This window comes from Heliangelus exortis, chromosome W (assembly GCF_036169615.1).
Source record: "Heliangelus exortis chromosome W, bHelExo1.hap1, whole genome shotgun sequence".
NCBI lineage: Eukaryota > Metazoa > Chordata > Aves > Apodiformes > Trochilidae > Heliangelus > Heliangelus exortis.
The window spans coordinates 645,021-672,204 of record NC_092453.1 but is presented as its reverse complement, the minus strand read 5'-3'; the positions used below and the strand labels follow the sequence as shown (position 1 = coordinate 672,204).

Below are 27,184 nucleotides of genomic sequence, written 5' to 3'. Positions count from 1 at the left end.
GGGGTCCTGTAGCCCCAGGATTCATCTTCTGCCCATGTAGAATGACTTAGCAATGTTTTCAGCAAGATTTACAAATAGATTTTTAGCCACTGTAGTAATTTCATATTTCTCTCCTGTCTATTTAAAATGAGTTAAACAATAATTTGTGTTGTATTGATTCTCTAGATTTTTCTTTGCACTCTTTGCAATCAGTCTAACCTCTGCTGAATTTGCTCTTATTTCCACCCAATATAGATAAGGGAGTTCTTTTGGATCATAGCATATGGTTTTATCTCCTTCTTTGCACAAAGCATATAAGTGCAGCTTCCCGATTTCTGTCAAGGAACTCACCCCAAGTACAACTAGAAGAGGTCCGGTCAGGGCCATAGTGATCGGTGGTCACAGCCCAAAGGGGTTGCAGCCCTTGGCAGACCTTTCAAGCCGCAACACCGGTTCCTTCTCTGATCTTGCCCTCTTCCTTAGTCTTAAGGGGTGGTCTTCTCTGAACAACCAGGTGAGATTAAAGGTTAGTTTTTCCAATTTGTATGCTATGTCCCAAAAATCCGGTGTACACTGATCCTTGTTATTGGTAAATTGTAGTTGTCTTTTCAGGAGTAGCCACAATGAAATTCTCACAGCAACTTAGCTTATGCGCTTTGATGAAGGTCTCTTCAAGTTCGTCTGATAGTTAGCTTAGTGTCTCCTAGTTCAGATGTTATTTTCCACTCCTTCACCTGACCTTTTACTCATGACACATGTCCACCCTTTTTCAGCAGTTCTCACAGCTGTTTCCGTAGCTAATAAAACAAGAAAAGGTCCTTCCCAAAGGGGAGATAGGGTTTCTTCTTTCCATGTTTTTATCAGAACCTTATCTCCTGGTTTTAACTGATGAATTGCAAATCCTAACGGTGGTGTTTGAGCCATCATCCCAATCTCTCTTAGCTCTTTTAGTCTTTTTCCAATGGTAATTATGTATTTTTGGATACTATGATCTTCAACTACATTGTTCCCCAGAGGCACTGTGTGGTTTAGTTCTTATGTTTAAAAGTGCCAATGGTAAGCATTTCGTCCAGGGCATCTGTGTCTCAATCATTAATTTAGCCAATTGCTGGTTTATTGTTTGATTCATTCTTTCTACTTTTCCCGAGCTTTGTGGGTGCCACAGAGTGTGGTATTCCCACTGAATACCTAATGATTTAAATAATGATTTTATTATTTTAGAGGTAAAGTGTGTGCCCTGATCAGAATCAATGTACTGGATTATCCCATATCTAGGTTTCAAGTGTTCTAATAAAATTTTTACCACTATCCATGCCGTAGCTCGTGCTGCGGGGTAAGCTTCTACCCATTGTGTTAAATGATCTGTTATTACTAATAGATATTTTATCCTCCGCATCTTGGGTAATTCAGTGAAATCAACTTGTACTTTTTTGAAAAGTCTGTAAGCCATTTTTCTCTCTCCCATTGCCACTTGTCAAAACACTTTCTTATTTATCTTTATCGCTTAATGCCTTTGTACCCCAATGTGTTTGTGCATGTAAGCATTCCAATATTTGTCTGGCATAAGCTTTTGGTAGCATCTCTCGCCCGTCGGGCAGTGTCCATTTTCCTTGTTCTAACTTTGCCCCTATTGTCTCCAATTTTGATAGTTCCTCAGAGGTGAACTTCTTTTCCCCTTCTTCTCTGTCTTCATTAGTATCTCCCTTTGCTTGTACTACATTAATTTTGACGGCTGGAGTTCTCAGGGTTGCTTCCTGTGCTTCTTTATCTGCTAGATTATTTCCCCTGGTTTGGTAATCTAATCCCTTCTGGTGTCCTCTTATATGTACCACTGCTATCTCCTTTGGTTCTCTTAATGCCCTTAAAATTCTTATTATTAACTCTTGATGTGTAAGATTCCTCCCCCGAGTATTAATTAAACCTCTTTCTTCCCAGATTTTTCCAAAAGTGTGGACCACTCCATATGCATATTTAGAATCTGTAAATATAGTTCCGCTTTTCCCTTTCAGTAATTCCAGGGCCCTACATAGGGCATACAGCTCACAAGCCTGAGCTGGCCATGATGGACTCAAAGGTCCTGATTCCACAGGTTCTAGGTCCTTATTAATTATTGCATATCCTGATTTTCCTTTTCCTTCCACCACTCAGGAGGAGCCATCTACAAACAGTGTTTCTCCTTTTTCTAATTCAATATCCCTTAAATCTGGTCTCACCTTAGTCTGGGTCTCAATTACTTCTAAACAGTTATGTTGTAATTTCTCTTATGGTTCTCCGAATAAAAATTGTGCTGGATTCTGAGCAGAGGTCACCCTCAGTTCTAAGTCAGGGGAGTCAATTAGTATTGCTTCACATTTTAGGATCCAGCTATACGTTAACCATTTTTCCGCTTTCTGTTGTAAAACACTTCTGACATTGTGTGGAGTATACACCTTTAAAGGATCACTAAAGGTAATCTTCCTAACTTCCTCTATTAATAATGCTGTAGCAACCAAAGCTTGGAGACAAGCAGGCCTTCCTCTACTTACTGGACCAAGTAACTTAGAACAATACCCCACGGGTTTCTTGATTCCTGCTCAGTCTTGAGTAAGGACTCCATATGCTGTCTGGTTTGATGCATTCAGAGACAAAAAGGTTTTTCTAAATCTGGGAGGCTCAATACAGGCACTTGTATTAATGCCTTTTTCATTTCCTCAAATTTCTGATCATCTTCTGCAAACCACTTAAGTTGTTTATTAGTTAATTTCTCATACAGGAATTTTACCTTTTCACTGTAGCTTTCAAGCCATGGTCTACAAATATCCTAATAATCCCAATACTTGCCAAATTTCATTCTTAGTTTGTGGGGGTCTTCAGGCTAGGATCTCAGATACCCTGTCGGGATCCAACTTCTTCCTTCCTTTACTCAGATAATGTCCTAAGTATTTTACTTCATGTTCTACAAACTGTAACTTTGATCAGGACACCTTTAATCCCTTTTCTCCTAGAAAATTTAGTAATTTAACGGTGGCTTCTCGGGTTCCCTCTTCAGTTTCTCCTGCTACCAATAAATCATCCACATATTGCAATAGTTTTACCTCCCTGGGTAATGTGAAATCCTGTAAGATTTTCTCTAAAGTTTGTCCATATAGGTTTGGTGACTCTGTAAACCCCTGTGGTAGCACAGTCCATCTTAATTGTTGTTTTCGTCCCATTTCAGGGTCCTCCCACTCAAAGGTAAAATAATCTCTGGATCACTCATCCAGAGGGCAGGCCCAAAAAGCATCCTTCAAATCTATTACACTATACCAAGTATGTTTGGGAGATATATGATTCAGTAAAGTATAAGGATTTGCCACCACAGGGAATTCAGTGATTGTTCGCTGATTTACAGCTCTCAGGTCCTATACCATCCTGTATGACCTATCTGGTTTCTTTACAGGGAGGATGGGTGTATTATGAGGTGACATACATGGTTCAAGAGTTCCTTCTTCCAGAAGTCTGTCAACTACAGGTTTTAATCCTCTTCGACCCTCAATTGGTATAGGGTATTGCTTAACTTTAATTAGACGATGCTGATCTATTATTTGAATATTTATGGGGTCCATTTCTGTTTTTCCAGTTTCCCCCTCCTTATACCATACTGAGGGGTTAATAGCTTCTTCATCCTCTTGTGTTAAAGTGCATAATTTAATCTGCAATTTGTCCCCTTTACTGTGAATGCTCAAGTTTAACTTCAGAATCAAGTCCCTTCCTAATAAATTGTATTCCGCTTCAGGGAGCAAAAGTAAGTCATTGAGGCAAATTTTCTTCTCTGTTTCTATTATCTTTCAAGATAGGTACTTTAAAAGGCTCTCCTTTTGCCCCTATTACAGACATATAACTCTTCCCTTTTTCTATTCCTTTTGGAAGTTTTTGAATGGTTGATTTTTCAGCTCCTGTGTCTACTAAAACCAAAACTTCCTCTTTATGGGGACCAATTAATAATTTTATCAAGAACTCTGTTGATATTGAAGTCCCCAAAAGGTATAGCCCCTGACACCCCTATTCCTCTTTGAACATTTTCTTATCTCGCTCCCATTTATGGCAGTTCTTCTGAACATGTCCCCTCTTGTTACAGTAGTAAGAGACAGGAATTGTGAATCTTTCTCGATAAGGCTGTCCCTGGGATTGTCTTCTCTATTCCTCTTTCTTTTCTTTCCCCAGATGGAGCCCTATTCTTGTGACTCTCTCTGACTGCCACTACAAAAATTTTTGCTTTCGCTTTCTGCTTTTCCTCATCTCTCCTAACATAAACTTTCTGTGCTTCTCTAACTCTTCTACTCCTCTCTCTTGCCAGTCTTCCAACTTTTCTAATTTCCTTCTTATATCCCCTCAGGATTTGGCCACAAATTGCGTTCTAAGGAGTGCGGTTCCAGCTACTGTATTCGGACCAATTCCCGAATACATTTGCAGACTTTTCCTTAATCTCTCCAACCATTCTGTTGGAGATTCATCTTTCCCTTGCTGTTCACTAAATGCTTTATTAATGTTTTGCCCTTGGGGAACTGCTTCCCTTATTCCCTGTATGACTAACATTCCCAAATCCCTCATATTCTTTCCTTGGGGTTGTTGATGATCCCAGTGGGGATCCACATTTGTCCATTTCTGGTCTCCCGGGGGTCCTTCCTGATTCTGTCTTTCCCAAATTCTCATTCCAGATTGTCTAATCATTCCCTTTTCCTCAGTAGTAAATAAGAATCCTAAAATGGACTGCATCTCTTCCCAGGTATAGGTATTGGGGCCTAGGAATTGGTCCAGTTTTTCAGCTACCCCGAGGGGATCATCTAATAGGGTCCCCATTTCTTTCATGAAACTTCTTACATCTGTGGTATTTAGTGGGACTGCCACAAACCCGATGCCTCCCTGATTACCTCTGAGGGGTACCTCTCATAAGGGATATAAAGAAGCTCCCTCAGATATGGCAGTCTTGCTACTCGTACATGCAGCCAGAGGTAAATCTAATTCTGGTGCTGTTGGTGTTGGAGGCAGGGGCAACAGTGGTTCTGATGGAGGTAGCACGACCGCCAGAGGGGGAGCCATTGGAGGTGGGTTGTGAGGATATGGAGGTGGTAGGTTATCCAGTGGCTCCCATTTATCATCTTTTTCTTTTTCCGTTTTGCTTCCTTTCTCTCCTCTTCCTCAAACTTCTCATCTGTTTCTAGTGTAAGTATTGAAGCTGGAAAAGGACATGAAGTCCTGATCCATAATTCTGCATAATCACTTTCCTCCTGACTAAAAGGTTCCTTTGAATTAACATGTATATTTAAGTCCTGGCAGACCCAGTCATCAAAAGATCCAAAAACAGGCCAAAAGACATGTGGTCTTAAAGGCTCCTTTGGCCATTCTACCATACAATATTGAACCATTTTTAATTTACATTTTCCTTTTCTGGGGCCCCTATCATTCCAATTTCTAATCATTATTCCTAATGTACTTTCTGGTGGTATGTCTGGTAATTTGCTCCCTTTTTTCTGGTCCTGGGTATTCGATTTTGTCTGACCCATCTAGGAATTTTACTGTGGCAATTCCTACAACCCTTGGTTACCTTAGTAAGAGTGTCTTGCAGGGGGCTTAGGACCTATCACCCACCCACGAATCCTATAGGAATCGCTTCGGTCCTTCACTGGCCAAGTCCCTCGTGGGAGATTGGAACTGCGGCTAGAAGACCTCCACAATCGCTTCGGAACTAGGTTCGATCTCAGCCACACTCTTATACACACAGGCAACCAAATCTCACCCAACCGAACAGTATACGCCTTTAATACTTACGACTCTGTCATCTTCGTTCAGATCTTCGTGCACAGAATTACGGGCAAAACATACTGCTCCAGCTGGCAAGGGAGCTCATAAAAATCAAATTCTTTCCTTGCCTTTATTCAGGTTGAGGATGGCGTTAGTCCCAACCTGACCCAAACAGGAGCCACCAAAGTGGGGCATCCCTCCTAGATTAAGTCAGAATTCAGGAACTAAGACCATCCTGGATGAGCCCCCAATTGAGATAAATGAGACCCAAATGGGATTGTAAACAAAATTTACAATTTATTAAGCAAATAAAAGCAAGCAAACAGCACTGGGTGCGCTGGGAGTCTCTGCCCCACCAAGACTCACGTGCCCCAAATTCCGTTCCTCCCTCTTATGTTTTTTTCTCCCAAAGTCTCCTCCCTCTTTTTTCCTGCCATGTGACGCACTAATACATATTCATAGAAAAGGTTGGTCTTTGCAAAATAAATTCCAGGAATAGGCATATCTTCTTCAGCGCATGCCCTCTTCACCTCTTAAGGTCTTCTCCTCGGCTTGCCCCCAGGATGACCCCAAAATTTACACATGCACTTTATAGGCTTCTCTTGCACAGCACAACGCAGCCAGCAGCAGAACTGGTTCAAACCAGTAATGTCCATCAGGTGGCCTTTGCAAAAAAAAGAAACTATATACATCTTAGGCTTGTGGTCATACAAAGGTACATAAGAGATTGACACAAATCAGATGAACGTATTTCACAGTAGAAAGAGCACTTTGAGGTGCAAATTGTAGATCAATCAATAGATACCGGGATACTATATAAGTGTAGTGAACCACACAATAAACGATTCTGATTGTGCACAGCAACTGGGGTCCGTGCCTTTCTGTCTTCCGTCACCCATCCTGCTATTTAAAGCCTAGAAACCGGATTTCTCAAGCAGGTCCTTTTACTTTACCTCTTTCTATAGCAAAACCAGCCTATAGTAGAATTTGAATTACTTTCTCCCATTTCTCAGAAACTTCTGCTGTATTGCCCCATACTATGATATCATCTCAATCTATTACAGATGTTCAGGCACTCGACCCTTCTCTAGTGTGGACCAAATCAGTCCATGGCAAGTCATAGAACTGTGTTTCCACCCCTGAGGCAGTCAGTTCCAGGTGTCTTAGGTTAGTGCAGTGGTGTTTTGGAAGCAGGGGGTGGGGAGGCATAGGGGTGGCTCCTGTGAGAATGTTCTCGGTCTGGTAGCAGGGAAGGGGTCCCAAAGGGTAGCCCTGCTCCAAAATGACTGGCCCCACCTTAGGCCATCAGGGACACAAAAGATGTTTGCCTCTGCGATTAACATATTCAAGAAGGGGAACACCTGGTGATTAAGAGCAGGGCAGAGGAGAGGAGGAGGTGAGAGACCACCACCGGAAGAGACAACACCAGAGCAGAGCAACACTAGAGCAGAGACCTAGGTCAGTGAGGAAGGAAAGAGAGAAGGTGCCTGAACAGAGATTTTTCTGTACATCCTGTGGTGAGACAGCAGTCTGTCCCCTGCAACCTATGGAGAATCACAGTGGACCAGACCCTGAAGGACCACAGCAGAGCAGATGTTGTGAACCTGCAGCCGTGACTGTTCCCAAAGTAGTCTGTGGGCAGCCCACGCTGGAGCAGTTTTCTCCTGCGGGACTGTTCTTTGTGGGAGGGACTGTGAGGATTCCTCCCTGAAGAGGAAGGAGTGACAGAAAACAACCTGTGACGTCTTGTTAAAAATGACTGACACTCAGTATTCTGTTAATGGTTAAATTTAATTAATAAAATTGAAATTGCAGTAAGCAAAACATCGCTCTGTGTGTGGGGAGTCTCCACTCCACTCACAAATCTAAAACTCTAGGATTACCTTTTATTGATTACAATTCTATGAATATTCAAAAGGAGGTGGGTTTACATACATATTCATAGGGATTACATCATGTCATTATAATATTCATGATAGGTGGAGTCTGGGCAGAGTGTAGGCAGAGTCTGGGTGGAGTCCTCTTTTGGGGAGATATCCGGGGGTCGTCAGGGGGTCTTTGGATGAAGTAAGAAGTCTTCCTCAAGCTTGAACTTTTTTACCTTTCTTGATTTTGCTGACTTCATTATATTTTTACAGGGCGATATCAGACCCTAGCCATAATTTTCCCCTTATCTGTTGGCTGTGACATCTTTATGTTCTCCTTTTGCAGATATTCACATTCTTGTTTTGTTCACACTGAAACAGTGGAAAATTACATGTCTCAACTGCTTTGTCTAGCCCCATATTCACTTCTTTCTCAGTTTAACTCTGAATTTCGCTGGTTAGGAATACAAATTCATTAACATATATTACAACCATTTATTACAGTCTGGACTGTAAACCCCCACTCCCTGTTCCCGTAAACCCCCACTCCCTGTTCCCCCGTGCTGCAGGGTGAGGAGGAGGAGGTAGAGATATTTAAAACAAAGCAATTTGGGCTCGGGAAGAAGGGAGGGGTGGGGAAAAAGTATTTAAGCTCTGGTTTGGGTTTTCTCTTTGCCCTGTTTTGATTTGATTAATGATAAATTACATTGATTTTTTTCCCAAGTTGAGTCTGTTTTGCCCATGACCATAATTGGTGAGTGAAAACCTCATAGTCCTTGTCCTGACGCACAAGGTTCTAGGTGGATTTCCTCCTTGCTATCCCGTAATGGGGGATGGGGAGTGAGTGGCCGCGTGGTCCTTTGTTATCGGCCAGGCTCAAACCATGACAGAGAAGCTTCTGGAAGCTCCCCCAGCTCCAATTTGCCATGGCCAAGCAGATATGGGAAGCTGGATATACCTCTACAAGTAACATATTTAAGAAAGGGAAGTCAAAATTGGAAAAAAACCCCAAACAAACAAATGAAAAACAAAACTTGCAAAGATGAGGAGGGGAGAGCAACACTAGAGCAGAGACACCAAGGTTCACGAGAGAGAAGGAGGAGGTGCCCGAGCAGAGATTTCCCTGCAGCCTGTGGTGAGACAGCAGGCAGCCCATGGAGGAGCATGGTGAGGCAGACATGGAGCTGCAGCCTGTGCAGGATCACAGAGGAGCAAATGTGAATCTGCAGCTGTGGAGGACCCCACACCAGGGGAGGTGACTGTTCCCAGAGCAGGCTGTGACTGTGGGCAGCCCACACCAGAGCAGTATGTTCCTGAAGAACTGCACCTCATCAAAGTGATTCATGTCAGAGGGGTTTGTGAAAGACTCTCTCCCATTAGAGGGACCTTGCATTGGAATGGGGGAAGAGTGTGAGGAGTCCTCACCAAAGGAGGAAAGAGCAGCAGAAACAACATGTGGTTGTCATCGTTTGAATTTGAGGAACTAAAGGAGGGCTTTCAGACTCTGATACAGGTGGAACACAAAGGGGTCTATTCCCTCCCATTTCCTGCCCATACTCTATAAAGGTCAGGCAGATTGGAGCCCCTCCTCTCTTTTCACTCGCTCCTGGTTGCGCTGCTGTTCCCCTGTGCTCCTTTTCCACCAGCTCACCACGTGCTCTTCAGAGCCCATATCTATTGGTTTGTATATATATATATATTTGTATATATTTGTATTCTTTGTTACTTTATCCCTTATGTTATTGCCTTTCCTCTGTGTTAGTATATCTGTATCCAATTGTTTTCAGTTTCCAACTTAAAGTCTCTGGTCTTTATTCCCCTTTTTATCTTTCCTTTGTGTGTGGGGGAATAGAGAGTAATTCTGTCCTTAGGTTTGTGGTCCACCCAAACTGCTAAGCCATGACAGTGGTGAACTGATCCTAAACCCCCACTCTCCATATGCCTGTACCACTGAGGAAGGGGGAGGGGGGGCAGGGGGCAAGAGTGAAGCAATTTTGGACTGGGAAGGTATTAAGATGTGGTTGTGTTTTCTGTTTCTCCTGATTAATTTTATTTTTCTTTCCAAGTTGAGTCTGTCTGGTTTTGTGTCTATTGAGCCTTTTGGTGGATTTCCTCCTCCCTATCCCACAGTGGTGGTGGTGGGGTGAGTGAGCAGAGGCATGGTTGTTACCAGCTGGACCTAAACCATGACATTTTTTGAGCCAGCCAAGAGCCACATCCAGAGGCTGAGAGTGAAGCTGAGAGTGTTTAATTTCTTCCCAGTTGCCTTGTCAATGTCCCCATCTCTGGCCAGGCTTCCCAACAGTCTGGCTTCTCTATTATTTAAGTAGATTGTACCAGCCCCACCATCCCAGCACCAAAGCAACCAGGTGGTGTCTCACCTTTGTGCCAGCCAAAGTCTTTTTGTAGGTTTCGAAAGTCCTTCAGAGAAAACAATGATTGATTACTTCTCTCTGGCTCTCTTATGATGAGGGAAGGGCTACCTTTGAAGGACTTGCTGCTCGAGGTTTTGCTTGAGCTCTTCCTGATCCTTTTGGAAAGGATTTGGTCTTTCATCTTCATCAGAGCTCTCCCCCAGGTGTTCCATCTTTCCTATGTCTTCAGTGACACAGGTCTGAGCTTGGTTGCTTTGCTTCTTGATCACGGGGTGACCTGTGCCAGTATGGCTGGAGGGATGGCAGCAGTGCTTGTTGCAGGGTCTGATACAACAGTGACACCCCCACCATCCCCCACCTGCTTACAAAACACCACTTCACTAACCCAAGACAACTGGACACCTCTCCAGGTGAAACCAAACTGTGGTCTTCACTCCACTGTCAGAATAGAGAACAAAACAGTGGCAATATCAGTCATGGCATACGACCTGGCTGCCTTCAACTCCAGTTCATATTGGAGTTCTAACATGTGCAGCACAGCAGTACTCAGTGGTGGTGTGACTTCATTCAGGCTGCAATAATATACAGTCAGTCTCCACTCTCCCTTGGACTTCCACACTGGCCAAATAGGATTATTGAAGGTTGAGAGTGTCCTGCTGATCACTCCTTGATTCTCTAGTTGACAGGTCAGATTACAGATGGATTTCACGTTTCATTAGTCTCTACTAATAATAGTATTGTTGCTGGTGCAACATTGTAGTGGCAACAGGGATCTTTTGTTCTTCAGCCCTCAGCAGCCACACAATAAAAGGGTCCTCCAATAAACCAGGTAGGGTAGACAGCAGTCTAATTCCCTCCATCTCCACCATCACTACCCTAAACACCCACCAGTACCTCCTTGAGTCCTTGAAGTATTCCCTTCCAAGATAATACACACCAAGAATACATAGGGCATCAGGGCCAGTCATAATTGGTTGCTTTCACCACTCATATTGAGTCAGACTAACTTCAGCTTTGACTATAGTCAATTTCCAGGATCCCCTGCCATCACTAGAAATGAATTGCATTCTGATATTACTGGACAGCATTTTGGTCCATTGTGGACCATTATCCACCAGAGCCTTATTTTTTTGTGTTGATGTGCCATGCCATTAAACCCACACAGTCTAGTAGACTGTTGTCCCTCTCCTTCACCTGGAGGCAGGGCCCCTGTCATGCCCCACAAGGTGGGTGCGGCACTGTCATGTCTCACAAAGTGAGCACGGCTCCCCAGATGCAGGGGCCAGGCAAAATATCACATCCCATGGAGTGGACACGTCTCTACATCCCACGGAGTTGACACAGGTAGGGTTCCCCAGAGTGGGGATCGACCCAGGGAGATTCGGACTGGACCCCCTTGCTTTCTAAACTCCCTCAGAGAGGAGCCTAGGTGTGGATGGGCCCAATCCTCCTCCTCCTCTAATAATCTCTTTTAACAATCCATTCGGTGAGACTAATTTTGGGAATTCTCTGCCCGGTACTCAGGAGGAAGGTTATTACCCAGGAGGTTTTTATAAAACACAACTTTACTTAAAAGTGAGTGAGATTATAAAGCATGTGAGATTACAACTAGCAGAATTATAAAGGAAGGTACTTTCAAAGCAATGGATTACAATTTATCAAAACTTAAGAAAGTTGTCAACAGAACTGGTTACAACTAACAAAACTTCACAAAGCAATGGGTAGTAAAACTTAACAAAGTTAGAAACTATGTTACCTTCATGTGCCGAGATAAGGTTAGAAACAGAGAGAGAGAGAGAGAGATGTAAAGATAAAGATAAAGAAGAGATAGAGAAGATATCACCACCCTTGGATCCAGCGATGATCCTGGTTGGAAGTTCAGGTCCTTGGATGGCGGGCACGCATCCAGCGTTTCGAGTGTTCCTCTTTTATGCTGCCTGACCCCACCATTTCGGGGGGAGGGGCTTTGGCATATCTTGCAAAGCCAGGTGGTTGCTTGGACCCCTCCATATGGGATGACTCAGCAATAACCCTTATTTCTGCGCATGTGCCCTCTTCAGTGGCTTTACCCGGGGCACACACAGGATGTCACTCTGCCTCTGCAGGGTGCATCTTGCCTGCCCCTGTCCCTTATCTTTGTCCCTTGCCTGCCCCTGTCCCTTATCGTATAAGGATAGTGTCCTGCCTATCAGGGTGGCCATCAAACAGAGCTCCCCTTGTCAGGCCAGTGTTCAGCTTATTGGGATAGCCACTAAAGGAGGGGCTGCTCTTGCAAAAATAGGTCCCTGCTTATCAGTGTGGTTACCCAAATAAGGGTCTCTCCTTGAGAGGACAGAGTCCAGATGCTTATCGAATGAGGCCTCCACCCAAGCACAGTGTCCACTTTGTCAGGGCGGCTGTTTTGAGATAAATATTCTATTTGGGATTCTACAGCCCCTCTAATTTTGAACAACGTGCCTTTCATTGGCATGAATCCAAGCAGCTCACACAGGCTAGACTTCTATCATTGCTAGCTATGTGTCAAATTAGGGCCTGAGGCCTATACACTATCTAGGGGGTTGCCTGCTACAAACTGAAGCAGCACGTTTTTTGGAACAGCCCCCTTTTGTTGGCTTTTTGGTTTGCAACTCATTCACACATGCCTGTGAAACAGAAGTAGGTTCCCATTTTCTCCATGATCACACAAAAACCGCCACAGGTTACCTTGTGATGTGTACTGTCTGTGAAGCAGGCTTTTCAGGGGCATACTTTCTCTGTATGGCAGAAACACTTATCAGCACAAACAAGAAGTGTAACGTTTTCTCCATATGGGACAGTCTGTCTGTCAAGCACCTCATTGAACAGTTCCATGGATATGTCAGATGGTTTCTCCACAGCAGAGATACTAGCCCATGGGGAGGACATGAAATTATCTGCATACTGCCACTGTAAACATCCAGCTCATCTACCTCTGGTACCTCATTATCCTTCCAGCTAAATAATGCTAACATGTTGGTACTGGCTGACAGCGTGCTCAGTGCTTGTGCCACATGGGTTCAGTGACTTTAAGTGCATTTGGATACAGTGATTAAGATCTGAATCTTATGCTACACTCCCCATAGACACACTGGTGTCTGCAAGCAATGGCATCAGTGTTTAGAGCAGTTCCTGAGCTCTTAATACACAGGTAGTTTTCTCATTATGAATTCTGCAGGGATGTACCACTATAAGGGAACCAGCAACAGGATCTGACTTTAGCAGTATGTAGAAAATATATGAGCTACAAAAAAATTTATTCTGAGGACATACATATAGTATGTTTCTGCAGTTGCTTGGACTTAGTACAGTGTGCAGTTAAGGTGCAAGTTCTTGCAGAAGGTGTTCCTATGGTTTATACAATACACAGTGGTGCTGTAATGAAACAAGACAGTTTAGTTACTAGAACACTAAATGCTAGAACCTAAATGCTTTGGTTTGCTTGCTTCTGGTGCACTAGAAATCAGATTTCTGTGAGCTGTGTATTTTCTACCAGTTCTGAGGTTTTCCTTTAAGGGCATAATAGGTCAGCTTACTGTAGAGACCTGTGCTGTGCTTTGAAATTGTTTTTGCTGTTGTATTGCACAAATAGTGCTGGCTTTCAGCAAATAAAAGAAATATCTTTTCTTTTTGCATGAATGAGTGATGATAGTGTAGGGGGTGTTTTTGTATTGGCAGATTAAGTTGAATTTAATATTTTTACTGATAAGTTTACTGATACTGTGTGTAATGTCAGATAAGATTTTTAATTATCAAAGATTAGATTTCTGAAAGTTGCAATGCATAAAGCAGTCCAACAAGCACCTAAGTAAGCCTGCTCAAACTTAAGTGTTATGAAAGGAGTAAGTGTAATGTCTCTAACACCACTGCATGACTTCTTACAGATTTGGAAGGGTTTAACCAGAATTTCATTTCTTTTGATGCTTCTCAAAGTGCATATACATAGAGTGAAAACCTACTTAATGAATACCCTGTACATAAAGAAATCCTGTACCTGTTCATTTGGCTGGTATATAAAACTCCTTTTCACTATGAGCTTTGTTTTACAGCTGCAAACTAATGAAAGAGCAGTTGAATGTGAAGAAAAATCTTCTACTTGGACGTGGTACTTGAGATAGAGATGTCCAGTATTCTGTGTCACATATTAAGCATTCTTTTTGAAAGCTAAATTATGTCGAGCCTACAATGTGACTTCAGAATATTTTCAATAATCTCTATTAAAACTTGTAATTTGCTGTTATTCTTTCAGTGATAGATGTCATTGTTACTTCTTGCATACTATGCCGAAAACTTTATCCTCACTTAGCAATGTTTCTCAAAAGTAATAAGGCTAAGGATAAAACTTCTTTGTATGTAATTGTCTGCCAAGAAAAGGAGGTTCATATGCCCTGAAGCAGAAACAGGATAAGGGTTACTGTTGGGCTTTGACCAATAGTAACCTTGAGAGGTGTATGTTTCACTTTTGCTATTTCCCTGTAGCGGCCACAAAGGATATTGACCTGGGGAGGTTAAATATATGAACTGGTATCTTACATAAATAAATTAACACATAAGTAATATGGGATGTATGGAAACCTAATTTTTCTAGTCCGGACCTCTTAGAACACAGTGTGTTGTGATATCTCATGATGGGAGGGCATTCGCTTATGCTTCATGTTGGTGGTTCAACGTGGTTTTGGATATGATCTGAATTTGTCTATTTCTAGATATTCAAATGTGCTGTTTCCTGGAAACTCAGTTACACAGAGCTCTTAGCATAATCTAAATTTGCTTTTAAAGTGCTTTGAGCCTTCTGAGGCAAGAGCTGCACTATATGTATATCTTTTTCCTTTCTGTATCGGACTACGTGTTATGTCTAAAGTGTTAAGATAATTTATCACTTTAGCATTTTGGTTTTATCATGTTAGGCTTGTTCTTGACCCACAGACTAATATGAGAATTAAAGAAGCTGGTAGGGCTAACCTTTGTAAACCAATTCATGTTTTTATTTAAGTTTTAAGAAATGTTAATACATCCATTGTGTATCAGGTGTTTGACCAGACTGGGCTTTGTTTCTGAGCAAATATTTGACACAAACAGGAGGACTGGTTTTATGGAATTTCAACTCTGATCAACTTCAGGAATTTGAAGTTATATCAGGAACATGACAAAAAGATGCATGTCCTGGAGACTCCCTTATAACAATTTTTAATCAACTCTAATTGGTGCAGTAAGTGAGCCTTCCTTGATATTTGTGGAGTTTTGAGGGAAGTAGGTGTTAAGACCTGATAAAAATAAGGGCTACAGCAAGAAGGAAGTATAAGAAGAATGGGGAATAGGTTTCGCAAGCCAATGAAAATGTGTTAGATTTGATGAGGTGTGAGATGCAGAACAACCACTGTTGACATCAAAACTTTCTCTCCCCCTTTCCTGGGTTTGGCCGGGATAGTTTTTCCCCCTGATGGAGGGGAAACAGACCAACAAGCATTGCAGCTACTCCAACACTGGTGATAGGCACTGTGGCTACTCAAACTGTGGTTGACAAGCACTGCAGCTGAACCACAGAACCAACCTGTGCCAGTACAAGTTGCCCCTATACAGAAGAAGAAATGTACAAAAACATCAGTTCAGTTAGTGAGGGATGAAGGTGAACCAGGATCATCATGAGAACAAGGGTAAGAGGCAGAAGCAGAGATAATCACCCGATCCCTATTCCTGAGTGAGCTGTGAGATATATGAAAGGATTTCAGCTGCTATCCAGGAGAGCATATTGTTACCTGACTGCTCTGATGCTAGGATAAAGGAGCCAGTAGCATGGAATCAGAGGGTAGGGAAGCCAAGCAGCTGGGATCCCTGTCTAGGGAAGGGGGCATTGACAAGACAAATGGGAAAAAGACACAAGCCCTCAGCCTCTGGAGGCAATTTCTGTCAAGTGTGAAGCAAAGGTACCCCTTCAAGGAAGATGTTAAATGTTACCTAGTCAAGTGGATTACCACATAGAGAGGTATCCAGTACCTGAGGGAATTAGCTGTGCTGGAGGTAATTCATAATGATCTGGATAACAAGCAGTTACACAAAGATACAGATGAAGTCCAATGCACGCTGTTGCAGTTTAGGCCCAGCTAGTAGCAACCAGGCCTCCACTCACTCACCCCCCACCCCACCATGGGATAGGGAGGAGGAAATCCAATTAAAGGCTTGTGAATTGAGACAAGTATAGGGAGTATTTCACTCCCCAGTTAGGGTCACAGGGAAAACCAGACAAACTCAATTTGGGGAGGAAAAAAATTGTTTTTAATCTATCAGGGGAAAGAGAAAACACGACCAGATCTTGATACCTTCCCCCATCCCTCCCATCTTCCTGGTCATGTAAGGGTTAATATAAAATGCCTGGTAGCAATTGTCTAGAGGTCACATTGACTTTCCAAGTTGTAGAGTCATTTTCCACAAGCCAATTTTGGCACCCCAGATGGGACACATCCACCTGGCTGCAGGATCAACTGGGAAATGGACAACCTTGGCACACGCCCCGAGATTTCTCGGAGGGACTCCGTTCCTAGGCACTCACTGTGGGGGTGGACAAGAACTGCGGATAAGGTGTGTTTATTGGATTTTAAGGTACAGGGACCTGTAAGTCGTTTAGGACGCTTGCGCCGGTTCGAGGCTGCCAAGGTAGTGCACCAGAGATGTCTTGTGCAAGGCAGATCTCATTGGGTAAATAGGAGGCCCAATAGGGAAGGGCGATCGCTAGGACATGAAGGACCTGTCCATGACTGTATAAGAGGCAGGAGAAGAGTAAGAGGAAAGAACCAGCTGATGGGATCCTAAGTAGGATCCTAAGTGAAGATGTGTGATTGTAGCCTAGGTAACTATGTAACTTTGTTTTGTCTTTATGTTAAATGTTAATGGTGTGAGCGTATATGTGTGTGTGAATGAGATGAAACGTAGTTGTTATGTGAGTATCCTTTTATCCTGGGAATGAATGTTACCTGATGTAGGCTCTGAGGTGTACAAACTGTGGAAAAAAAAAAAAAAAAAAGGGGAAAAGGGGGGGAGTGTGTGTTTATTAAAGGGGGGGGTTTATTACTGGGAATTGGTTTCACTTGCTGTAAGTGTAAATTTTGGTCTAATTGGGACAATCAGTGGTCAAAGGCCAAATTTTTATGGGTTTGGAAGTGAAAAAAGTGAGTGTGTGCTACATGGGGATTATCGTTGCAACCTACTTTGAGATCCTTTGTAGGAAGTGCAAAAATGCGTGATTGTAGGATTTAGTGATGGTGATTGTTACGATCCGAGCTGTTATTTTATTTTTTGATTGCAAGGAAAGATCAGCCACTACTCATGGACGTTACATGAATTTACAAAAATGGCAGGCTTTATGGTTTAAGCAAAATGCAGGGATTTGTTTTGGGGAAGGGAGAAAGTGGCACCACCTTTGGAAGAAAGGGCATGTTTGCGGGATTAGAGATTTTGCATGGATCTCTGGGGAGATAGTTGTTAAGAAAAGAAAATAAAAAATACAAGAGAGCAATTAAGTTTTATCACCGTCCGCCAGCCCTGGTCTCTGGCTGGAGAGGGGAGGGGTGCGTAGGACATGCCATTCCTGCTTGGCTGCTGTTCTCTGATTTTTCCTGCTCTACTGGTGCCGTCCTCTAGCTGAAGACGAAATGACGACAGGAGTGAGGGGGGGGAAGAAAGAGACAGCCTTCTCTTTTTCTCTTTGAGTTTTTATACAGCAAAAAGGGCTGTCATTACAGAGGCTTTTCCATCTCAAGAACTTCTCTTTAAATTGGAAATCCTCAGTCCTTGTTATCTTGATAAATTTATTATCTTTGTCTTGGCAGCATACCAGAAGACCTTCTGATTAGCATTCTTATCTTTAGGCGTCTGCTAGGCACGATAAAACAGAAGCTAACTAAGTTTGGGGTAAAAATCTGTTAATTGAGAATAGGTTTGATATATTTTTCTAAAGAGTAAAAAATTCTGGTTTGATATATTTTTTAAAGAGTAAAAAATTCTGAATTCAAGAGACAATTTCATATTTTCAAAGTGTTTACTTCAGTGATTTTGTCACCAGGACTGTGATGTATTTTGGGGGCTTGTCCTAGAAAAGTGGAGCTGACTCTATTGGGGATACTAAAAAGCAAACTTGGTGTGGAGTATCACCTGTTGTTTTTCTTCTAGCATCCACTGCCTGAAAACTGTAAATAAGAAAAGTATTCTAGATGTCTGGAGGAATCTCTCCAAGTTAAGTTTTACTAAGGCTCTCAGAGCAAAGAAACTCATTAGCATCCCAAACAAAGTCTCATCCTAATAACAATAGCGTGATAACGTTTGGTAATTGCAAAATAAAGGGCAGCATAGTAGACTGCCCCACAGTAAAAATTACTGTTTGTTAAAGATATCTGTGCCTCTACCCTCGATATAGCAATACTATCTGCCTGATGGAGTGGTAGCACATTTAAAGGAAAATGTATTATCACTAGTGCGGACTTCTCCTGTGACTGTCCAGTTGGGGCTGCTAAAGAGCCAAACGGCCAGAGGCAGCTTACAATTGATCATGAGCAGATGTGGGTATCCTCAGCTCCCCCTCCCCACTGCAAGGCAAGTAAAAAGGGGGGCCCTGGGCTGGGCCCAGGTGGAGGCGGTGGGCTGCCAGCATTGACATCGTCACAGCCTGCCACCTGTCCAACATCCCCAGGGACCTTCCCCAGCTCTGCAGAATTGGTTGGGGGTGAGTGGGCAATTAGAGGAAATGAATTTCAGTCTGGAGCAGGGAGAAGGAGACAACCACTCAAGGTGGAGGGTACAACCTAAAAAGGTAGCCAAGCCCACCCAGGTGCTGAGCTTCCCTAGGGAGAAGCAGTAGGTCCCTAGGGTAAAATATAGATAAATAAAAGGGAGTGCAGATGCATTTCACGCAGCCCCAAAACCCAACAGCAAATTAGAGACAAAAGCTCTGAAATAGCTCTTTTTTAGTGCAAAGAACACGAGCTGAAAATGTTCAGCCTCTCTGTCAAGTGGAACAAGGAGAGACGTGGTGCTGCCACATGGATGGAGCCCACAGGACCCTGCCAGAGGTGGGGACATGCTGGGACCGTCTCGTGTGGTAGGTGATGGGGCCAGGTGAGCCGTCCCAGCTGCAGTGGCACAGGAGGGCTGGAGCCAAATCACTGGCAGAATGGTGCATTGTCCCTGCCAGACACTCAGGAACTCATTGGCATGTGTTGCCTGTGGGTCACCCTGGCATCCTCCCCATCCAGCGCACTCCTGTGAAAATCCACCTGTAGGAATAGCAGCAGGGATGCAGAACAACACGAGGACGGGTTCATCATCCTGCCCCCGCCAGCACCCCATCTGCCATTCAGCTGCCGGAAGGAGGAGCCCAAAGGGGGGACAACCCATTTGGAGAGGGGCCAGAAGAGCCGGCGTTCCTCACCCCCTCACCCCCTCCCCCCCTGCAGGGCCTGGGTCATGCACCCCATTTCTTACATCCTGTCCCGCTGGGAAGTGCTAACGGCATCCCAGGAAGGGACAGGGCAGTCCGGTCAGTGTCCTAACTCACTCAGCAGGCACCGTGCTGCAGCAATTAATGCAATAACAGGGGGAAACCATACGTCACCCGGCGTGCCAGGGGAGGCAGGACTCAAGGCGCAGCAGTGGGGTGTGGGGACCCCAAGAAGGGGTTGGGCACCGGCCAGGCACCATGATCAAAGCCAGAAACAATCCAGCTGGGATCAGCGTACAGTGCCAGCGCTCTGCCAGCCTCCCTGAGGCTACTGTGGAGGAGCGGGACTCCCAAGACTGGGACTAATCTCAGCCAAAGGTGGCTCCAGGGATGCTGCTGAACAGGGCAGAGGATCACAAGGGATCAGGGGGAGGGAGCCTACCCACCAGGGCGACGCTCCGCGGTGGCTGGGGCAGGGATGGTACAGAAGAGATACAGGGATGATGATTTTATCATAGTAAAAGGGAGCCACCGGTCAAGCTGAAAAGGCATATTTATGTAAGCCCTTAAAATACAAATTGGGCAAACAAATAGGGATACATAAATTTTTATATATTGCTCAACTCTCCAAAGCCCCCTTTGGGGAGGGACTTGCCGGAACAATTGGGAGCAGTAATAAGATTTAATAAAGGAGAAATAACTCTTGAAGTAAAAGATCAGGATTATATTCAAATAATGAGCTTATTATTGGCCACCACTCCCATAAAAGGAAAAAGTGACCTAAAGATAATAGGTCAAATTTACCGAGGAGTATGGGCTTCTGATATCCCAAGGAGAGCAAAGAATGCTCAACCAGTTACTATACATTTGAAGGAAGGGATAAGAACAATAATAGAAAAAAATTTCTGTAATTGGCGTTACTTAGAGAATGTGAATCTAGTTATAATACTCTTATACTACCCAAGTATAGCAGGACCTAAGGGCTATAAATAAAATCACAGAGGATCGGTACCCAGTGGTATGTAGTGACATGAGGCAACCAGGTGCCAATAATTGCCAGGTAGTGGGCTTGACCTCGTGTGAAGCCCACCTGTGCCTAATTAGGGCAGGCCCCTACTGCGCATGAGCAGGATTAGGGGGCCAATAAAAGGCTCACACCTGGGTGGCGCAGCCGGCTAGTGTGCTCATGCAGCAAACTCGAGCAACGCTGAGGCCGCGGGTTCGAGCCTCACCCTACTGGTGAAGAGCTCTAGTGGTGCAACCAAGTTAGTGCGGTGCTGAGACAAAGCTCCAGTGCCGCAATCAGGTTAGCGCAGTGCCCTCAGAAGCAGTAAAAAATGGCTAACCACTCACTGGCTATGCCAGGTGTGAGCCTTTTATTGGCCCCCTAATCCTGCTCATGCACAGTAGGGGCCTGCCCTAATTAGGCACAGGTGGGCTTCACACAAGGTCAAGCCCACTACCTGGCAATTATTGGCACCTGGTTGCCTCATGTCACTACAGTGGTAGCAAATGCATACACCTTGCTTACAACTTTAACCCCAAATTTAACCTGGTTTCCAGTTTTAGATACCTTCTTTTGCCTCCCTCTCCATAGTGCCAGTCAAAATTTGTTTGCTTTTGAATGGGAAAACCTCAAAACTGAATGAAAAACCCAACTTACATTGACTGTGCTGCCTCAAGGATTAAAGAACTCACCCACTGTTTTTGGCAATCATTTGTCTAAGGATCTAGAGTCCTGGGAGCCGCCACCTGGAACAGGCAACTTACTTGAGGGTATTTTGTATCCAAGAAAAAGGCTCAAATGGTTAAGCAACAGGTGACTTATCTGGGATATGAAATCAGTGCAGGGGCCAGCACATATTAGGGCAGGCCCAAAAGGAGGCTATCTGCCAAACCCCGAGACCTCAAACGATCAAAGAACTATGAACCTTCCTTGGAATGATGAAATGGTGTAGGCTTTGGATTTATAACTATGGGATACTGTTTAAACCATTGTATGCGCTAACCAACACTGACTAGAAACAGCTTCAATGGAATAAAGCATCCATATGGGCCTTTGAGAAACTGTAGAAAGCTTTAATGGAGGCCCTGGCACTTGGACTACCAGATGTGAGTAAACCAGTTTTCTTATTCTCACATGAAAAACAAGGTAAGCCCTAGGGATACTGGCCCAAGACTTTGGTCCATACAGACAGGCAGTGGCATACTTTTCTAAACAACTGGATACCACAGCTAAAGGTTGGCCTGCATGCTTGAGAACTGTAGCTGCCGTACTATCTAATATCCAGGAGGCCCGAAAATTCACAATGGGACAGAAGATCACCGTGTTAGTTTCCCACACAGTCTCGGCAGTCCTATAAGCGAAAGGTGGCTACTGGTCATCTCCTCAAAGGTTTCTTAAATATCAGGCTATAATGGTTGAACAAGAAGATGTGACAATAGTAGTAACTAATGTTGTCAACCAGCTTCTTTCCTTAGTGGAAATAGAGGAGAACCTGTTGAGCATGATTGTTTCCTGACAATAGAGGCAACCTATTCAAGTCAACCAGACCTTGAGGAGAACCCTATGGAAGAAGCAGAAAATTGGTTCATTGATGGAAGCAGCTTCATCCAGAACGGAAAAAGGCCATCTGGATATGCAGTAACAACTGCCACTGAGGTAATAGAATCCGGCCTGCTACCCCAAATACCTCGGCACAAAAGGCAGAAATAATTACCCTTACTCGAGGGTTGGAGTTGACCCAAGGAAAAAATATTAACATATACACTGATTCTAAATGTACCTTTGGGGTTGTGCATGCACACGGAGCAATTTGAAAAGAAAGAGGACTCTTGAGTACCCAAGGAAAACACATTAAACATGCTGAAAACATTCTGAAGCTGCTCGAGGCTGTCCAGCTGCCACACAAGATAGAAATAATTCATGTTATGGCACACCAGAAGGTAATCTCAAAAGAAGAAATGGGGAACCGAGTGGCGGATAGAGAAGCAAAACGGGCAGCAAGGATAGAAATAGGTACAGAGAATGCCCTTGTTCTAGATGGGCAAATTATACTTGAGGGAAAACCTATATATATAAAGGAGGATCAAAAATTTATAACTGACCTAGGGGGTAAACATAGTGATGATGGATGGGCTTATAGCCCATGAAAGAAAATTATAGTCCCTTCCCCAATGTTGTGGGCCCTGGTTAGAGAAGAACAAAAAAAGACTCATTGGGGAATGGAAAGTTTGTATAAACATTTTCTTAAGAGCATAATAGGAAGAAATCTGTATGCAACAGTCAGGCAGGTGGTTAAACAATGTGATGTCTGTCTTAGAACAAATTCTAACATCATCCCAAAACAAGAAGTAGGTCAGATTGGGAAGGGAAATGGACCTGGACAAGAGTGGCAGATTGATTTCACAGAACCAACAAAGAAAGGGGGCTATAAACACTTATTAGTGATGACAGATACCTGTTGCGGCGAGCCTTTCTCTCAGGGGGACACGGCTCTTCTTCAGGAGTTCTCTCGCCACCCCTCTCCTCAGGCATCTTCATCCCTTGTCTCCTTCTGCTTCTGGGAGCATGCCTTTTATTTTGCCCTTCAGCCCCGCCCATTTCCGGCTGGGGCAGGCCCTAATTATTGGGCACAGCTGGGCCTAAGCTCCCAGTTCATTATCAGTGACACCTGAGGACTTGTGGTTCTCTCTACATTTCCCCCCTTTTTGTTGTTTGTTGAAAAAATTTACAATTCACTTAAACATTTCATTACTTTTTTAAATATTTCATTTCACAATAATTTACGGCCTCACATTCTTAATAATTTACAAACATTTTTAAACATTTCATTATTTTTTCGTCATTTTCTTAATTTTACAACTTTCTTTGCCTTTGTGGGGGGAAAATTCGGGCTCTTACCAGCTTTTTTTTTTTTTTTTTTTTGCGCCGCTTTAGCCTTTGTTATCAGCAGGAGATGAGGTCTCAAAACACCAGCTCAGCTTTCGCTGGTACTCGCCACCTCGGGATGCCTAGCCATGCAGAGGCTTCTCCGAGCATTCAGCGCACCAGTCTTATCGCGTGTCCCTAGGGCTCCGTTTCAGGACCGCACTGTCACGTGTCCCTGGGGGCTCCGTTTCAGGACCGCATCGCGTGTCCCTGGGGGCTCCGTTTCAGGACCGCACTGACTTGATGCGCACTCAGAGCTCCGCTTCAGCTTCAGCATTCCTCGGGTTTGAGTTCCGCGCGCCAACTCGCTGCGCCTTTCGAGCCTCCTTCTTCTCTCCTGCCTGGCTCGCCATTCCGGGCTGTTGTATCTTGCCGTGCTGGGCTTCTACTTCTACATGCCGCCTACAGCATTTAAGCTTAGCCTTGTGGAGCTTTTCCCGTGGTTGCGTATTTGGAGCTCTTTCTAGAGCATCCCGCACCAACGTGGTGGCTCCATCTGACGTGGTTGCGTATTTCGAAGCTCTTTATATCGCCTTTCGCATTTAAGCCTGGCTTTGTAGAGCTTCCCGCAACCAACGTGGTCGTGTAGAGCTTTTTATAACACCTCAGCGTTCACGGCTGCTATTGTTGCCCGCATTCTCCACCAGATGTTGCAGCGAGCCTTTCTCTCAGGGGGACACGGCTCTTCTTCAGGAGTTCTCTCACCATCCCTCTCCTCAGGCATCTTCATCCCTTGTCTCCTTCTGCTTCTGGGAGCATGCCTTTTATTTTGCCCTTCAGCCCCGCCCATTTCCGGCTGGGGCAGGCCCTAATTATTGGGCACAGCTGGGCCTAAGCTCCCAGTTCATTATCAGCGACACCTGAGGACTCGTGGTTCTCTCTACAGATACCTTTTCAGGCTGACCGGAGACATTCCCCACCAGAACTCAAAAGCCCAGGGAGGTGGTCAAAGCACAATCCCAAGAAATAATACCATGTTTCGGAATACCAGCCATCATATCATCAGATAGAGGACCTCATTTTTTTTCAAAAATAGTACAAGAGGTTAGTTGATGTTTAGGGATAGACTGGCAATTGCATATCCCCTCCAGGCCTCAATCGAGCGGCAAGGTGGAAAAGATAAATCACCCGATTAAGTTGCAAATTGTAAAATTGGGCCAAGAGCCTAATTTGCCCTGAACTCAGTCATTACTTTTGACACTTTTGAATTAGGACCAGACCCAGAACCAAAGAAAGCTTAAGTCCAGGTGAAATAATGTATGGGAGACCCTGCATTGCTGCAGGAACAGGAACATCAACTCAATTTGGGGAGGAAATAATAACTAATTATGTATTAAGTTTACAGAAACAACTGCAGGAAAAATAGAAATTGGTTCTAGGGAACTAGAGCCCGAGGTCTCGATGAGCCCATAAATGATGTTAAACTTGGTGATTATGTGTATATTAGATTTCTTTCAGATTCTCTTTTGGAGCCTAAATGGGAAGGCGCATTTTAGGTGCTACTCACTACACATACTGCTGTGAAAGTTAAAGAACAGTTTGGATGCATCATGCAAGGATAAACAAAGCTCCTAAACTGAAATAGGAGGATACCTTGACCGGGCCTCTCAAACTTCGCATACAAAAAGAGCAGTTGTTAAGGTTTTTTCAAATTTTGTTGACCTGTCAATTGGTGGGTGTGGTTTTGATGAAAAAGCTTATTTATCTCTTATTAGGAGCATTGTCAAGTACACCAATATTAGTAATTGTTGAGTATGTGGACAGGCTGCTGATTTTGGCATCTTGTTTAGGTGCTTTATGTGTTATACTAATAGACCAATGAATGACTGTGAGCAGTGGAAGAAACATCAACTCTGTCAAAAGGTAGAATCAGGCAAATATTTCAAAATGAAGCCTAAACAGAGAGAGTATTCTTTGGGTTAAGTAAAAGAATTTACTAACTGAATAGAGAGAGGGGGGAATTGATGTAAGGGTTAATATAAAATGCCTGCTAGTAATCATTTAGGAGTCACATTGACCTGATAGAAGCTAACACAGAATGCTTGTTTAATAGAAGCTAAGAAATTGTTTAGGTACTCATCACCTTATAAGGGAAATATATGTGCTAAACTGATAACTGCAGCAACCTTGAGATAAGAAACAGAACATGTTGTCAGCTTGGCTGGAGACTGAAGAAATGCACATGCCCAGAGAAGAAGAGGTGAAAAGTTTACCCAGAGAAAGACCTTTGCTTCATTTTTACTTCATCCCCACAACCCCCATGACCACCACCAGGAGACACTAGGCAAGTGCAGGAGGGAGGAGATTATGAAAATGACCTCTTGGGACTAATCTGAATATAAAGCGTGAGTAGATGATGCATATGTATAGGCATAATGTGAAATCTAATGAATATGTAAAACTTCAGTATATATAACAAAAGCCTAATTGCAAGATTGATGCACACGGATTTCAGAGAAATTATCCCCTCATGCGCCCAGCGCTGAATAAACATACCCCTCTCTATAACTTTCCAAGTTGTAGAGTCATTTTCCATAAGTCACTGGGACCAAATTAGTTCAATCCTGCCTCCCCCCTCAGAGGCACAGGTGGACGGGGAGTTTAAGATCAGTTCACCACATGTGGTTTTTGCCACTACTTCCTCCTCAGGGGGAGGGTTCCTCCCAACCTTCCCCTGTTCCTACATGGGGTCCCTCATAGGAGAGAGTCCTTCACAAACCTCTCCAACATGAGTCCCTCCTATGAGGTGGTCCTAGAAAGAAGGTGGGGGACAAACAGTGGATGAAGTGTCTGACCAACTCCAGGAATATGAAGGAAGCCTCCCTCATATTCCTATGGGTCTGTGTCTCAGCTATTAGGAAAAACTGCCAGACATGCTAGCCAAGAAACTGTCCTGAGAGCTCCAGTGATTTAAGTATAGGTTCTGCCCCCCACCTCTAACAGGCCCACATTTCAGCTATTAGGAGTAAGCACTCCTCTGCTCAAGAGAGAGAATATAGAATTATTGGATTTGTTGGACTATGTGCATTTAATGGCCTGGCACATAAGACTCACAGGAGAATAAAGCTGTAGTGGACACCGGTGCACAATGTACCCTAATGCCATCAAGCTATAAAGGGCCAGAACCCATCTGTATTTCTAGAGTGGCAGAGGGACCCCAACAGCTAACTGTATTGGATGCTGAAGTAAGCCTAACTGGAAATGAGTGGCATAAACATGCCATTGTGACTGGCCCAGAGGCCCTGAGCATCCTTTGCATAGACTACCTCAGGAGAGGGTACTTCAAGGACCCTGAAGGGTACTGCTGTACCTTTGATATAGTTGCCTTGGAGATGGAAGAAATTGAACAGCTGTCTACTTTTCCCAGTCTCTCAGAGGACCCTTCTACTTTGGGATTACTGAGGATTGAATAACAGGTGCCAATTGCTACCACAACAGTGGACTGGCGGCAATATCACACCAACCAAGACTCCCTGACTCCCGTCCATAAGTTTATCCAGTGACTGGAGACCCAAGGAGTGATCAGCAATACTCACCCTTTAACAGTCCCATATGACCAGTTCAAAAATCCCACAGAGAGGGGAGGCTAAAAGTGGACTATCTTGGCCTGAATGAAGTCACACTGCCACTGAGTGCTGCTGCACCAGATATGCTAGAACTTCAATACAAATTGGAGTCAAAGGCAATCAAGTGGTATGCCACAAGTGATATCACTAATGTGTTTTTCCTAATCCCTTTGGCAGCAGAGTTCAGGCTACAGTTTTCTTTCACTTGAAGGTGTGTCCAATAGACCTGGAATTGACTGCCCCAGGGGTGGAAAATCAGCCATACC

General features: G+C 43.9%; 1 protein-coding gene and 1 long non-coding RNA gene across 3 annotated transcripts in view; one reads left to right on the top strand and one right to left on the bottom strand.

The window, feature by feature from the left end:
- Nucleotides 1–27,184, top strand: part of LOC139789117 (ceramide transfer protein-like) — a 220,094-nt gene that overhangs the window by 132,548 nt on the left and 60,362 nt on the right. The window lies entirely within an intron of this gene.
- LOC139789212 (uncharacterized) lies at nucleotides 7,606–11,962 on the bottom strand. Its single transcript, XR_011723073.1, has 4 exons — nucleotides 11,826–11,962; nucleotides 10,365–10,417; nucleotides 9,986–10,270; nucleotides 7,606–7,976 (listed from the first exon to the last, which is right to left on the bottom strand). It is a non-coding gene; the product is annotated as an uncharacterized lncRNA (long non-coding RNA).